Source organism: Bos javanicus, chromosome 21, assembly GCF_032452875.1.
Source record: "Bos javanicus breed banteng chromosome 21, ARS-OSU_banteng_1.0, whole genome shotgun sequence".
Taxonomy (NCBI): domain Eukaryota; kingdom Metazoa; phylum Chordata; class Mammalia; order Artiodactyla; family Bovidae; genus Bos; species Bos javanicus.
Window position 1 is genome coordinate 47,885,977 of NC_083888.1, and position 14,633 is coordinate 47,900,609.

Below are 14,633 nucleotides of genomic sequence, written 5' to 3' on the forward strand. Positions count from 1 at the left end.
TCATGTCCATTGAGTCGGTAATGCCATCCAACCATCTCATCCTCTGTCATCCCCTTCTCCTCCCAACTTCAATCTTTTCCAGCATCAGGGTCTTTTCAAATGAATCAGTTTTTCCCATCAGATGGCCAAAGTATTGGAGTTTCAGCTTAAGCATCAGTCCTTCCAATGAATATTCAGGACTGATTTCCTTTAGGATGGACTGGTTGGGTCTCCTTGCAGTCAAAGGGACTCTCAAGAGTCTTTTTCAATACCACAGTTCAGAAGCATCAATTCTTTGTTGCTCAGCTTTCTTTATAGTCCAACTCTCACATCAGTATCAGTTCAGTTCAGTTCAGTTGCTCAGTTGTGTCCGACTCTTTGTGACCCCATGAATCACAGGACAACAGGCCTCCCTGTCCATCACCACCTCCCGGAGTTCACTCAGACTCACGTCCATCGAATCAGTGATGCCATCCAGCCATCTCATCCTTTGTCGTCCCCTTCTCCTCCTGCCCCCAATCCCTCCCAGCATCAGAGTCTTTTCCAATGAGTCAACTCTTCGCATCAGGTGGCCAAAGTAATGGAGTTTCAGCTTTAGCATCATTCCTTCCAAAGAAATCCCAGGGCTGATCTCCTTCAGAATGGACTGGTTGGATCTCCTTGCAGTCCAAGGGGCTATCAAGAGTCTTCTCCAACACCACAGTTCAAAAGCATCAATTCTTCGGTGCTCAGCCTTCTACACAGTCCAACTCTCACATCCATACATGACCACAGGAAAAACCATAGCCTTGACTAGACGAACCTTTGTTGGCAAAGTAATGTCTCTGCTTTTGAATATGCTATCTAGGTTGGTCATAACTTTCCTTCCAAAGAGTAAGCGCCTTTTAGTTTCATGGCTGCAATCACCATCTGCAGTGATTTTGGAGCCCCCCAAAAATAAAGTCTCTCACTATTTCCTTTGCTTCTCCATCTATTTGCCATGAAGTGATGGGACCGGATGCCATGATCTTAGTTTTCTGGATGTTGAGTTAAGCCAACGTTTTCACTCTCCTCTTTTACTTTCATCAGGAGGCTCTTTAGTTCTTCTTTGCTTTCTGCCATAAGGGTGGTGTCATCTGCATATCTGAGGTTATTGATATTTCTCCTGGCAATCTTGATTCCAGCTTGTGCTTCATCCAGCCTAGCATTTTGCATGAGGTACTCTGCATAGAAGTTAAATAAGCAGAATGACAATACACAGTTTTGATGTACTCCTTTCCCTATTTGGAACCAGTCTGTTGTTCCATGTCCAGTTCTAACTGTTGCTTCCTGACCTGCATACAGATTTCTCAGGAGGCAGGTCAGGTGGTCTGGTATTCCCATCTCTAGAATAATTTTCCACAGTTTGTTGTGATCCACACAGTCAAAGGCTTTGGCATAGATAATAGAAGTAGATGCTTTTCTGTAAGTCTCTTGCTTTTTCGATGATCCAACAGATGTTGGCAACTTGATCGCTGGTTCCTCTATCTTTTCTAAATCCAGCTTGAACATCTGAAAGTTCATGGTTCACATACTATTGAAGCCTGGCTTGGAGAATTTTTTTTTTTTTAAACTTTACATAATTGTATTAGTTTTGCCAAATATCAAAATGAATCCGCCACAGGTATACATGTGTTCCCCATCCTAAACCCTCCTCCCTCCTCCCTCCCCATACCATCCCTCTGGGTCGTCCCAGTGCACTAGCCCCAAGCATCCAGTATCGTGCATCAAACCTGGACTGGCAACTCGTTTCTTACATGATATATTACATGTTTCAATGTCATTCTCCCAAATCTTCCCACCCTCTCCCTCTCCGACAGAGTCCATAAGACTTCTATACATCAGTGTCTCTTTTGCTGTCTCGTACACCGGGTTATTGTTACCATCTTTCTAAATTTCATATATATGCATTAGTATACTGTATTTATGTTTTTCCTTCTGGCTTACTTCACTCTGTATAATAGGCTCCAGTTTCATCCACCTCATTAGAACTGATTCAAATGTATTCTTTTTAATGGCTGAGTAATACTCCATTGTGTATATGTACCACAGCTTTCTTATCCATTCATCTGCTGATGGACAACTAGGTTGCTTCCATGTCCTGGCTATTATAAACAGTGCTGCAATGAACATTGGGGTACACGTGTCTCTTTCCCTTCTGGTTTCCTCAGTGTGTATGCCCAGCAGTGGGATTGCTGGATCATAAGGCAGTTCTATTTCCAGTTTTTTAAGGAATCTCCACACTGTTCTCCATAGTGGCTGTACTAGTTTGCATTCCCACCAACAGTGTAAGAGGGTTCCCTTTTCTCCACACCCTCTCCAGCATTTATTATTTGTAGACTTTTGGATCGCAGCCATTCTGACTGGTGTGAAATGGTACCTCATAGTGGTTTTGATTTGCATTTCTCTGATAATGAGTGATGTTGAGCATCTTTTCATGTGTTTGTTAGCCATCTGTATGTCTTCTTTGGAGAAATGTCTCTTTAGTTCTTTGGCCCATTTTTTGATTGGGTCATTTATTTTTCTGGAGTTGAGCTGTAGGAGTTGCTTGTATATTTTTGAGATTAGTTGTTTGTTGGTTGCTTCATTTGCTATTATTTTTGAATATTACTTTGCTAGCATGTGAGATGAGCGCAACTGTGCGGTAGTTCGAACATTCTTTGGCATTGCCTTTCTTTGGGATTGGAATGAAAACTGACCTTGAAATGTTTTACTTCAACACACAAAAATACAAGAACAACAGAGTGCTTCTAGAGAACAGGGGGGATGTAGCTGGAGTAATCTCTTTCCCTTATGTCTCATTTCCCATCCATCTTTAAGTCAAAGTGATTCTACCTTTCAAACATATCCTAAATCCTAACACTCCTCTCCAGCTCCACCACTTCCTTCCTATGGAAGGATGTTCAAGTTAATGATGTCTCTTAGCTAGAATATTCCAGTGCATTCCTAACTGCCTTTCTCTTCTACTCTTCCCCCACTTCCTGCAGTGTGTTCTTGGTACAGAGACTAAATGCAAAATCTTTGTGATCACATTGCATCACTCCAGCTGAACGCCCGCCCTACTGGCAGCCCCCAGGAGCTGATCATTTAACTCATAGTACGATACGACCTTTTAGTTCTGATTTACCAAGCTCTATGTAACCTGGCTTTTGCCTGCCTTCCCCAGATCTTTCCACACTATTCCACCCCACTCTACTCTAGATAGCCTGCCCTTTCTTTTCCTCAAACATGGCCAACTTATTCTCAGTTAGGGTTTTGATGAGCTATTCTTACTCTGGCTGCAATGCTTTCCCCCGATATTTCCTGGACTCTTTCTTATCACATTAATTTCTGTTTAAATGTCACCTCTTCAGCTACCTTTACATTTTAGGAAAGAGAAACAGACAATAACTAAGTTAATTACATTTTAAAAATCAATGTTAATAAGTGCTATGTAGAGAAATGAAGTATCATGATGTGGTAGTGTGACTAGGAAAACCTTTCCAAAGACCTGCTAAAGGATCCCTCCTGACCTCTTGATTGCCATATCCCCTACTGCGGTATCACACAGAAAATATCTGAGAGTCTTAGTTATCACACCATCTCTTTCCAAAATGCCACTTTTTAAAGCTTCTCTGAAGATCGCTGGAGCACCCAAATTATCTAGAAAGAAGTTCCATTAACCACAACTTGTACTTGCCCACAGAGTCTAAGAGATTACACCCTGTTTTAAATTGCTAAAGTGATTCTGCTAGGCAAATCACAAACTATTCTATCAACCTGATGATAGTAAAAAGGCAAACAGACAATTCCTTCCTCCTTTTCTCCATCTGTGGAATGAGGTTAATGAGATGTTGCACCTTATGACAGCAGTCTTTGTAAAAAGAGTTTGGATATAAACAGAAAGAATGGAACTGTTTTGTCTTAAATATGTGTCCCATTTATGCATTTTGAGTCATCATATGGCTTATGGATTGTGCAGAAGATTTCCATAGGTTTGTAATGATTCTGACAAATAAACGAAATGGACTATCACTGGCTAGGTCTAGAAACCTGATCATCAAACTTCAAGACACTGCCCTTAACATAAATCTCAGAGTCATTCTGGCTTGTTTGTAATGAGTTGAGATATTTTAAAAACAAATCTAAACTCATATAGAGAAAAATTAAATCATCTTTGAAAAAAGTATTATTTGGAACTCAAAAGGAAAAGCACATAGGAATATAAAGTCTCCGTTTTTGGCATTAGGTTGCTTCCTAATGGATAGATATGTCCAATCAAAAGGAGAATATATTAAGAAAATTTGTCACTACTGCCAAATAATATTAGTGCTACTTTCATAAAGTCATAATATATGTGATGAAGAACTTTCTCCTTCATGTTTATTATTATAATAGGTTGAAATGAATATGGATTGTTTCTTGCTGTGTGTGTATGGCATGTCATCTGATTGCATTACAGTTGTAATATTCTAATCATTATAAAAATTAACTTTCATTATGCTTCTTTTTTTCTTCTTGTTTGGTAATGCTACTAATTTTATAATATTCAATTATGATTCACTTTCTGGTCCTTGTAGTTCCCTTAAGGGCTTACTTACATAATAAAGAATAATATTCTTATTATGCTATTGAGGATTTTAATATAAAGCAAAGTGATTATTATTAAAAGTGTCAATCTTTTATCTCAGGTTGTCAGGTATCTTCAAATTTAGAAGATCAAAAGGTAACTGAATACCTGATTTTCAACTGAGTCTCATCTGCCGCAGAAAAAATGAAAGCATTACCTGAAAGACTGAACCATTTTTTAATAATGAAAATTGTATTGTCAAATTTCTCTTTTTCAAAGCATTTTAAAATATTTCACAGAATTCTTTTCATCAGATGTGTGTCAGGAAAGAGACCGTACCCTTGGGATGAGATCTCAGCATCATTCAAAAATGGGAAAAGGCAGCTGTAACAGAACTAACATTTAATTTTGTAAATTACGCGAGAATGAAGTTAATACTATTACTAGGCTACTGCTGTGAAAATCAGAATAGCAACGGTTAGATTAATGTCATTTTACAACTGACTCTAAGAATATATTTTCTCATGTTTTGACTTAAAAAGTGTCAATCTAAAGCCTTCATTTTCGCAATATTCATCAGAGCAGTGACAAATGATGATTAAATTAAGTTCAACCTGGAACACTGCCATTTGTCCTATTTTCTCTTACACATAGTCTGTATCTTATGTAGTTTTTAAATGCCAGGCACTATGCCAAGTATATTACATGCGTCAATTACTACAATACCCTGTGAAGTAACTATAAGCTGGATGAGGATAAGCAGTCCATCTCTTTTGGTCACTGATAGTACGTACAACTTAGAATTATGGCTGCCACATAGTAGGGATTTGATAAATATTTGTTGAGTTGAACGAATTTTACACAAGGCAGGTAAAAGTGCCTATATACATAAATGAAAAGTCATATTCCTGTTTGGTTAGATTATTTTTTTTTCTTATCTTTTATCCCTATGGCAACATATAACTGACTTTCCAGAAAAATAAAAGAAAACAAAACAATTTCTCCTAGGTGGAGGAAAAAAAAAAAGACTGATTCTATATAACTTCTGAGTTTTCCTCTGTGGGTTTACAACACACAAGCCTCCAAGCTGCAGATGAAATAACAGAGCTAATGTTAGTTGCTCAGTCGTGTCTGATTCTTTGCGACCCCATGGACTGTAGCCTGCCAGGCTCCTCTGTCCATGGAATTTTCCAGGCAAGAATGCTGGAGTGGGTCTCCAGGGGATCTTCCCAACCCAGGGATCGAACCTGGGTCTCCTGCATTGCAGGCAGATTCTTTACCATCTGAGCCACCAGGGAAGCCCAGAATAGAGGATGCTGCTGCTGCTGCTAAGTTGCTTCAGTCATGTCCGACTCTGTACGACCCCATAGACAGCAGCCCACCAGGCTCCCCCGTCCCTGGGATTCTCCAGGCAAGAACACTGGAGTGGGTCACCATTTCATTCTCCAATGCATGAAAGTGAAAAGTGAAAGTGAAGTCACTCAGTCATGTCAGACTCTTCTCGACCCCATGGACTGCAGCCTACCAGGCTCCTCCTTCCATGGGATTTTCCAAGCAAGAGTACTGGAGTGGGGTGCCATTGCCTTCTCCGAGAGTAGAGGATAAAAAGTACCAATGGCTGGGGTTGTTGTGATACTAAAAGTGCAGTTTCAGAAGGCTCTGAACATAGAAAATTAATATTTTGGGGGGATTCTCATTTTCAGGGAACTTGGGCTGGAGGCTAGAGATCTGATGGAGTTCCTGACTCTGGGTGGCAGTGGTAACATAGCAGTCAGAACCATGAGGAGCTTCTCTTTCTAAACATCCTATTGAACTCAGAGCTTCAGCCCATTGAGTTGGCCCCAAATGATCAAGAAAGATGGTTGAGAGGTACTCTTGAGTAGACTGTAGGTAGCCATATTAACTTACAGATCACTAAGCCACCTTTATATCATTCACTATAGTCAAGGTTTTGTTCTATCCACAATCCTAGATTGTGGACAGAAGAGAGGCTATGAAAGCCTGTAAAGCCAGAAATTAGAATTGGTGAGGTCAAGACACCAGAGAGCTCCCTGCACCGGCCTAACCTGGGGTTTACAGACCATTGGACATTAATAGAGACACTCTTAGAATGCATGCGTGCATGCTAAGTTGCTTCAGCCTTGTTCGATTCTTTGGGACCCCATGGATTGTAACCCACCAGGCTCTTCTGTCCATGGGATTCTCCAGGCAAGAATACTGGAGTGAGTTGCCATGCCCTTCTCCAAGGGATCTCTCCAACCCAGGGATCAAACCACATCTCTTATGTCTCCTGCATTAGCAGGAGGATTCTTTACCACTAGTGCCACCTGGGAAGCTCCCCTCTTTTAGAATGCAGGTGTTTAATGGGTTTAGGGAGACCAAGAGGAGAAAACATTGGTGATTCCAGAAAGTGAAGACCCAAAGATCATATCAGAGTTACTCAAACTTCTCTTTACAGCCCTTTCCCAAGCCCCTAACCCTACAAAGCATCCACGTCTTTTCTTTAACACAGGCACCACATATTTCTGAACCATATTCAAGAAACTGAGTTGCTAAATTCTGACAGAATGAATATCAGCAAACTTAAGGAAGACAACTGAGTTAGTGAAATGCTTTAATATTAAAAGCTGCTTCCCTGAAAATGCAATCCCACATCCTAGTGTTAGCTTTTGACTTAAAGTTTCCATTGATAATCCCCAGTTCTGAATATGTTCCTTAATCTATTCTTAGTAGATCTCTAGCCAGGAATTTGAACACACGGAAAAAAAAAAAATGAAAGAAATTTCCAGGGAGTATAAATGCAAAGCCTGTTGGTTTGAAAACTTTTCCCTAAAAGAAGTATTAATATTTAATATGAATATTAAAATCTTGTATCATTTTACTTTGGGTCACTAAAAGAGAAAGGAAGCAATCCTCAAATGTTAATAATGACTTTTTAAAAGTAATTCAAAAAGGTCTTAGATTAAAAATTAAGTAGTTCTCTAACTTTATTGTTGGAGCCGCTTAATATAATTTAATATAAATTCTCTAGCTTCTTTAGCTTCCTGATTTGTTAAATGTATACATGTGACACCCTTCCCCCAACACACATACACACACGATTATATCATTAGCATTCTTGCAGGTCACTTTCCACATGCCAACTCTCTAACCTCTTAATCCCCTTCTAAGGCTAGTGACAAATAGCAATTGCCACTGGCACAAAGCTAAAGGGAAATTGTAAAAAAATATTACATGACCTTGGGATCAATCAATAATATGGAAAACTTGCTGGAAAATAAATCATTACCTCTTTAGAGCTTTATTGGCTCTGATTTAGATGCCTCTGTCTTGACCTTCCAATTTAAACCTGAGTGAAGGATAAGTAACCACCACTTCCTCATTTTTAAATGGGTTATTCTGGTATCATCCCTTACTTTCCTTATAGAAATTTCCTAAGGTTACTAAGACTGCAATTAGAACAAAAAGAAAGTTGTAGAAGTTTCGGGGGAAGTTCCATGTAATCATTACAAACACCCTTCAGAATTATATTGTGCTTGTTGCATGAAATATGAGAAGCAAAACAGGTGTTCTTTTTTAAAAAATAGTAGAGTTTTCTCTGACTTTTGAAAGTGAAAAAACATTTCTATATCCAATAGATGATATAAGTAGTGAACATCTAAAGGTGATGAAAAAAATGTTTTGAGACTAACAGCCAAGGAAGAGTTACTGTTAAATAGAGCTTTCTAATGAAAACAAATCTTTATAGACAAGATATTCAAACTGAATTGTAGTTTCAGAGCCTAAAAGTGCTTCTAGCATATCATAAGGGCTCAGTAAATATTTGCATAATTAAATGCATTTTATTGATGGGTAAGAGCTATTTATGTGAAAAGTGACATTTTGTATTGGAGTATAGCCAATTAACAATGTTGTGAGAATTCAGGTGGATAGCAACGGGTATCAGTCATTTATATACGTATCCTTTCTCCTTCGAACTCTCATAAAAGTAGCCTTCTTGTTATCTTTCATCTTCCCCGACAGAAGAGTGGGCTGTTCCAGAAAAAAACATTATCTATTGAACTATTATAATTCCTTTATTTTCTCTAAAACGTTGGAATAATATAACCTTACAAAAGCAAGCCGCTAATTAATCTCAAACATGACATAGTATTCTTTTAAATTAAAAGCTTTATTTGAAATTTTTTTTCAAGTAGACATGAGTAGAAAGCCTAAATATGGATAAAACTAAAATACAAATTTTAAAATGAAGTTGTCCACTAAGGAAATTGTTTAATGTCTGACAGTAAGTCATCTCCTATTTTTATTGTTTCCTTAAGTAGTAAGATAAAAGCCTGAGGCAAGTATTGTATCTAAAATCAACTGATCCCAAAGCCAAATAACCTTTAAAGCTAAAATTTTATATGACATTCTGCTACCTAATTTATTTCAATGGATTTTTCTGATCACTAATATAAATGAATATGATTTAAACCATTCAATATTTTCTGTCTGGTAGGAACATTTTTTACATTTTAGTACTGAATGGATGATTTCTTTTTGCTATCAAAGCCAGGATTACAGTATAACAAGGATAATTCAGATATAATTGACTGCTTTCAAATTAGGGAAGCATTTATTTATCCTCCTCATGCTACTATTTATCTTTGGCCTCTTCATTATTTATCTGCATTCCTATTTCTGGGAAAGAAAACAATAAGGGAATAAGTTAAAATTAAAAGAAACAATTTACTAATTGCTCAAAAGTGATGAAAGATTAGATGGGAAGACTGAAATCGGTCCTGAAACAAAACCCATAAAGGAATCTGAATTCTTGAGAAAGATGATAAATTATATGAATGCTGTGACCTTGGCCCCTTGCACAACACTGGTCTTAGCAGCAAGTCTCTCTGCAGTTATCAAAAGAGGTAACTTGGTCCAGGTTTGAAGATAGAGGATGTGGGGAAGGAGTGCTGATATTGAAGCTTCTCACAATAAAAATTTATATTTAAAAATAAATTATGCAATTATAATTTCCCAACATTCAAATTTTCTTGTTTAGCTTGAGTTTTATATTACTTGTTTTAAACAACATACTCATATTTATTGAAAACACGTGTAAATGTGAACTTTATGTAACACCCAGAGAATTGTTGTCTATTTGGTTTCAAACCTATTTGTGCATAAACATTTTCTCAGTATTATTCAATGGTTGCAATCAAGAAGCAACTGTTTTGCAGTTCAACATTTTGGTTAGAGTATGGGATATGTGAGACTTACTAAAAGGGCATTATCTTGAAAGATAATTGCAAGTATTTAGACCTCTAACCTAGACCTCTAGGGCAAATAAGCCCATAAAATTGAACTAAAGTGCTAGGGTGCAAGATATGTGAAGTGGAAAACTCTCAGAATTATACTGACTCAAGTGGGTTTCTGATTTGTATACAAACTTAATCATTTGCTATTGATTTTTCAAATCACTGGCTACACAGCTAGATAAGCATAAATAATAGATAACTCTTAGTTTGTTTCAGATATTAAAACTCTATTTCAAAAGTTACTTTCATAGATTATAAGACACACTGAGATATTGAGATCTTAGTGCTAAGTTGCTTCAGTCGTGTCCAACTCTTTGTGACCCCATGGACCATAGCCCACCAAGCTCCTCCATCCATGGAATTCTCCAGGCAAGAATACTGAAGTGGGATGCCATTTCCTTCTCCATGAGATCCTAGATCTGATATATATTTTATGGTGAGTGTATGAATCTGTATATTTAAGTCTGGGTATCTTAATGATTTATGGGCTAGTTAGCTTCTTTGGTTAAAATTAAATGATAATGCTAATGAATTTGCTGTCATGGATAGGAATCTTACAAATAGAATTCCCATTGAGTTATGTATAATTTTTCCCATGGTTTACAATTGCATGCTTTAGCTTGGGTGACTACTTCCAAGATGTCTCACTGGGCACAAGGAACAACATAAGAAAGTGTCCAGGTTTTATCCAAAGAAATACAAGTAATCATCATGTTATTAAGTACACAAATCTTACATAAATATTAGCTACCATTATTACTCCTATACAATGACTACTTTAAAGATTCCTACTGATCGCAACTCATAATGGCTTTGATATCATATACTAGATAAAGGTAAGTAAATACATATGTTCATTTCCATTTAAAAAAAAAACTTATTTTTTGACATCTATGGGAGATTATTCTGTTGGACAATGTTATCTTGAAGTAGGAAAAATGGGTCTTGCTCTGGAGAACAGACCAAAGAAGCTGAAGTTGAACAGTTCTATGAAGATCTACAAGACCTAGAACTAACACCAAAAAAAGATGTCCTTTTCATCATAGGGGATTGGAATACAAAAGTAGGAAGTCAAGAGAAACCTGGAGTAACAGGCAAGTTTGGATTTGAAGTACAAAATGAAGCAGGGCAAAGGCTAACAGAGTTTTGCCAAGAGAATGCACTGGTCATAGCAACACCCTCTTCCAACAACACAAGAGACGACTCTTTACATGGACATCATCAGATGGTCAATACTGAAATCAGATTGATTATATTATTTGCAGCTGAAAATGGAAAAACTCTATACAGTCAGCAAAAATAAGACCTGGAGCTGACTGTGCCTCTGATCATGAGCTCCTTATTGCAAAATTCTGGCTTAAATTGAAGAAAATAGCGAAAACCAGTAGACCATTTAGGTATGACCTAAATCAAATCCCTTGTGATTATACAGTGAAGGTGATGAATAGATTCAAGAGACTAGATCTGGTAGACAGAATGCCTGAAGAACTATGGACAGAGATTCTTAACACTGTACAGGAGGCAGTGACCAAAGCCATCCACAAGAAAAAGAAATGCAAGAAGGCCAAATGTTTGAGGAGGCTTTACAAATAACTGAAAAAGAAAGAGAAGTGAAAGACAAACAAGAGAAAAGGAAAGAAACACCCAACTGAATACATAGTTCCAGAGAATATCAAGGAGAGATAAGAAGGCCTTCTCAGGTGACCAATGCAAAGAAACAGAGGAAAACAATAGAATGGGAAAGGCTAGAGATCTCTTCAAGAAAACTGGAGATACCAAAGAAATATTTCACTCAGAAATGGGCACAATAAAGGACAGAAGTGGCAAGGACCTAATAGAAGCAGAAGATATTAAGAAGAGGTGGCAAGAACACACAGAAGAACTATACAAAAAAGGTCTTAATGACTGGGATAACCAAAATGGTGTGGTCACTCACCTAGAGCCAGGCATCCTGGAGGGTGAAGTCAAGAGGTTCTTAAGAAGCATTACTATGAACAAAGCTAGTCGAGGTGACGGAATTCCAGCTCCTGTTTCAAATCCTAAAAAATGATGCTATTAAAGTGCTGCACAAAATATGCCAGCAAATTTGGAAAACTCAGCAGTGGACAGAGGACTGGAAAAGGTCAGTTTTTATTCCAGTCCCAAGAAAGGCAATGGCAAAGAATGTTCAAACTACCGAGTACAATTGTACTCATTCACATTCTAGCAAGGTAATGCTCAAAATTCTTCAAGCTAGGCTTCAGCAATATGTGAACTGAAAACTTCCAAATGTACAAGCTGGAAATGTACATTCCAAATGTACACAGGGAAACCAGAGATCAAATTGCCAACATCCATTGGTTCACAGAAAAAAGCAAGGGAATTCCAAAAATCCCATGTACTTCTCCATTAACTACACTAAAGCCTTTAACTGTGTGGATCACAACAAATTATGGAAAATTCTTACAAGATGGGGATACCAGACCACTTTACCTGTTTCCTGAGAAACCTGTATGCAGGACAAGAAGCAGCAGTTAGAACTGGCCATGGAACAATGAACTGGTTCAAAATTGGGAGAGGAGTACATCAAGGCTGTATACTGCCACCCTACTCATTTAACTTCTATGCAGAGTACATCATGAAAAATTCTGGGCTGGATGAATCACAAGCTGGAATCAAGATTGCCGGGAGAAATATCAACCTCAGATATACATATGATACCAGTCCAATAGCAGAAAGCAAAGAGGAACTAAAGAGCCTCTTGATGATGATGAAAGAGAAGAGTGAAAAAGCTCACTTAAAACTCAACATTCAAAAAACTAAGATCATGGCATCCAGTCCCATCACTTCATGGCAAATAGAAGGGAAAAAAAATGGAAACAGCGACAGATTTCATGTTCTTGGGCTCCAAAATCACTGAAGACCTCGACTACAGCCACGAAATTAAAAGACGCTTACTCTTCCGAAGAAAAGTTAAGACAAACCTAGACAACGTACTAAAAAGCAGAGATACCACTTTGCTGACAAAGGTCTGTATAGTCAAAGCTATGGTTTTTCCAGTAGTCATGTACAGATGTGAGAGCTGGACAATAAAGAAAGCTGAGCACTGAACAATTAATGCTTTCAAACCTGGTGCTGGAGAAGACTCAAGAGTCCCTTGGACAGCTATCCTATTTCTGCATATTTAGCCAAAGAATAAAAAACACTAATTGAAAAAGATAAAACAAACAAAAAAGGGTCTCTTGGACAGAAGGAGATCAAGCCAGTCCATCCTAAAGGAAATCAGTACTGAATATTGGAAGGACTGATGCTGAAGCTGAAACTCCAATGTTTTGGCTACCTGATGTGTAAAGCCAACCTTTTGGAAAAGACCCTGATGCTCGGAAAGATGGAGGGCAGGAGGAGAAGCGGGCAACAGAGGATGAGATGGATGGATGGCATCACTGACTCAATGGACATGAGTTTGAGCAAACTCTGGGAGATAGTGAAGGACTGGGAAGCCTGGCATGCTGCAGTCCATGGGGTCACAAAGAGTTGGACATGACTTAGCAACTGAACAACAACAAGAATTTTGAAGTGACATATTCAATGAATAGTTTCCATACAGAGGTATTTACAACAACAAAAAGGAAAGAATAGACCTCTTGGTATTTTCAGATTTCCAAGCAGATGTGCCCAATATCCATCAAAGGATGAAAGTACTCTCAGTGCAAACCACATAATTTTCAATATGCATTTCAGCTGCAGAAGTTATTATGATTGCTGTTATATCTATAATTTCAAATGTTAAAATCTTATGAGGGAATTAAGCCTCAATTTGTTTAAATTCAATTTGACACTAACCAAAATATGTGTCTATTGAGAAAAAGAAGTAAAGACAATATAACATGTGAAGATCATCTAGAAAGGCAGATATCATAGCTCACATCTTCCTCTCAACTGGAGTGAAAGTAGGACAATGAGAGAGAGAGCTTTTGGGTTAATAATTCAGGCAAATAAAAAGTTAAAAAGACCTTATGGGTTAACACTATGAAATGTTAACTTGTAACATTCATCCCATAAGGGACACCATCCAAATTCATATGGGGCAGTTGTGAAAGTAAGAACCATGGCTTCCATAGCTGACCTCCATAGCCGACCTTGAATACAATTACTTTTTTATTGCAATTCAATGTAAAATTTGCATAAAACATAACACTGCTTGTTTCAACTGCCTTATTTAAATCATTTCTCAATATTTATCCAGATATACTAGTTTCCAAATATCTACTTTGCCAATTTACCGGAAATTAAGGTAAGCAATTTTTGATAAACCTTATACAGGTCCATGTTCTATTTCTTAACTCTTTAGGAGATTTTCTTGGATGAACCTCAGAATAAATCCACCATTAAATAATATTTAAGCAGGATAAAATGTGCTTAATAAGCTTTCAAAAGGGAATAAACTTCTGATATTTCCATAGTAAAAAGGCAATAAGATATCATTATGCTAAGATATAAATTGTTATTGTTTAGTTGCAAAGTCATGTTCAACTCTTTTGTGACCCCATGGACTGTAGCCTGCCAGGTTCCTCTATCCATGGGATTTCCCAGGCAAGAATCCTGGAATGGGTTGTCATTTCCTTCTCTAAAATGTAAGTGGATACCCTAAAAGGAAAATACTTTATTTTCAGGAAAATTCTTTTAAAACATTATTTAAACTGCATTATCTAAAATTGTTAGCAAAAGTGCGCAAGTGCCAAAAGTGGGAAAAGCAAATAATATGAATGTAAAACATTTGGAGGCAGCTTATTCACATCATCACTAAATGT